Source organism: Cyprinus carpio, chromosome A1 (assembly GCF_018340385.1).
Source record: "Cyprinus carpio isolate SPL01 chromosome A1, ASM1834038v1, whole genome shotgun sequence".
Classification (NCBI taxonomy): Eukaryota; Metazoa; Chordata; class Actinopteri; order Cypriniformes; family Cyprinidae; genus Cyprinus; species Cyprinus carpio.
The window spans coordinates 17721150-17723740 of NC_056572.1; the positions used below are offsets into that span (position 1 = coordinate 17721150).

Sequence of the window (2591 nt, forward strand, 5' to 3'; positions counted from 1 at the left end):
TTGCTTCTATAAAAATGAACGAAACTTTATAAAACTGAATGTAACTTTATCAGAAACTATCAAAAATATGCCATTACAAAAGAAGAAAAACACAATGAAAATGAAAAAAATTAATTCAGTCGCACAAATTTAACAGGCTCTTCAAATATGCTTCATTCTTTGTTAATGTTTTTCAAAGATTTGTTTTCGCTAATTGTGGATTCTGAATGCATTGCCACAGATTTCGCTTACGTTTCGCAGTTTTTCGTTTGGTGTTTTGACACAAACCTCTCGTGGGGGCGGACTTAACAGTGATCTACTCTGATTGGATAGTGAGCTATTGATGGACAGGTGCTCTCTGACAGGGAAGTACAGACGCCACTCAGTGGCGCACATATTGGAAAGCTCTCGTGGTGATTTGTATTACTAAATATGTAAATAATATTTGGCCTTCGATCGTCTCAGTCTGTAAAGATGAGCTCTTGTCCTTCAAGGCAGCTTGAAGTAAGCTTGTGTTACTGAATGACAATAATAACCCACGACAAACTGCTGCACACTGTAACATGAATAAAACTTGTATCGATGTTATTGGTTACTTCAGTAACACAAGCTTACTTCAAGCTGCCTTGAAGGACAAGCGAAGGCGGAAGATGATGCCGCTCCATGTCTCTCCTGAGAGCTAGGTGGGGGGGAAGTTCTCCTCTGACCAGACGAAACCAGCAGTTCAATTCCGCTGCAACAAAGTCAGATTTTGCAGAACAATCATTTGTTTCCTGTGGTCTTGTCCCGGTGGTCATCTGAGACAAGGTCTTTACAGGGGATCTGTCTCTGGGGCTCTAGTCCTGGTCTCCGCTGTCTTTCAGGGCTGTAGAGGTCCTTTCTAGATGCTGATCCACCATCTGGGCTGGATACATACTGGATCCGGGTGACTGCAGTGACCATCTGACTTGGATACAGACTGGATCTGGTGGCTACGGTGACCTCGGAATAAGAGAGAAACAGACTAATATAATTTAAGATTTTAAAATGTTTTTACAATGTTTGATAGGGAGCCAGTGCAGTGTTGACAGAACCAGGCTAATATGATCATACTTCCTGGTTCTAGTAAGTACTCTAGCTGCTGCATTTTATTATTCATAAGAAAACGGTGACATTAAACCTAAATTGCCTTATTAACAGTAGACATGCATGCACAGCCATATTAATGATTATTCCTATTGCATGTTTGTTATCATGTACCTAGGAGTGATCACATTTCCATGCATAATTTGCACACCTGGTAAGCAGTTCTTGTAAACCTCATGGCAGTGTCTGCAGGGCTGCAGTGTGTACATTTTGAAGAATTCCTGGCATGGCTCAGACTTTGTTCTCCATTTTGTTACACCTGTATATTGAAATAAGGAGCATAAAAATAGCATTATTACAAAGATAAACATTCAGACATGGCAACTAAGAAATTGAATGGTATAGCACCATTTTAAACCTCTAATCAAATATGTAAAAGAAAATACATACTGTCAAGCCAGCAGAAGTGTGCCCTCTTTCGAAATGAGTCTGTATACACCAGACTTCTGAATTTGGAACAAACCAAAGACAGATTTAATAATGCAGCATCACCTTCCTCCAGAACCACGTGAAGAAGAATTTCCGACAGGACTGCATCTGGCAACTATTGGGTATTATAAACAAAAACAAAAAATGTGTCAGTGTCATGGTTTTGTCTCAAGATGCACATCAATAATGTTTTTCTAAGGCATGCTTATAAAAGCTACTTCAATGTTCTATTTTAACTACAGCCTAATCCTGGCTTAATCCAAGCCCGGTCTGTGAAACCAGGCCTAAAAGGAATGATGAACAGTTCCATTATTTTTTGTATAGATTAAAATAAAAAAATAAATAAGACAACCAAGTGTTTTGCATTCACATGCTTAGAACTCCAACTGGAACACAGAACAGTTTTTTCCCCCCATGGAACATAATTATACAGTATGTAAACCTGAACATAGATACAGTTCTTAAAAGAAGAATCAATAAGTTAATGGATATCATACAATCTCCTGAAAGACTAAACTCACAAAAATATATGGTTAGTGTTCCATGTGTATCTTCTATAATTCCAGTCAAACAACATTTGTTTATATTATTCAATAGACTCTGTTTACACGTTAAATATCATCATCATGGATCTCTTGCTATAATACAATACAATACTGCCACCTTGTGGGCTATTTATGGAATCTCGTTTCCGCAACTAAATAAAGAATTAATTAATTAATTAATTAATTAAAAAAGAAATAGCAACTTTTTATCCCAGTTATAAATTTATATCACATTGTCTATATAGCTATCGCAATTCAGAGAAAAAAGTCAGAATGAATGGCAAGATAAAAGCTGCAAATTAGGCCTACCTTTATTTAAATAAATTAATTAATTAAATAAATAAATAAATAAAAAAACATTGTTTTCATTGTCTAAATATATAATAAATAAATTCAGACGAGCAGTTTGTGATTTTCTGCCTTTATTGAACATTACACTGCATTTGGTCTATTTTGCAACATGATTCAATTAAAACACAGCGCTAAACATACATGCACCCTGGAGAACTTTTA

General features: G+C 36.3%; 1 long non-coding RNA gene across 2 annotated transcripts; it reads right to left on the reverse strand.

Moving 5' to 3' along the window:
* Nucleotides 1-893: 893 nt before the first annotated feature.
* Nucleotides 894-1775, reverse strand: LOC109113168. 2 transcript variants are annotated; one of them, XR_006159769.1, is made up of 3 exons: nt 1495-1775; nt 1256-1363; nt 894-950 (listed from the first exon to the last, which is right to left on the reverse strand). It is a non-coding gene; the product is annotated as an uncharacterized LOC109113168 (long non-coding RNA). The 2 variants fall into 2 exon arrangements; XR_006159764.1 differs by having other exon boundaries at nt 901-960.
* Nucleotides 1776-2591: the final 816 nt, after the last annotated feature.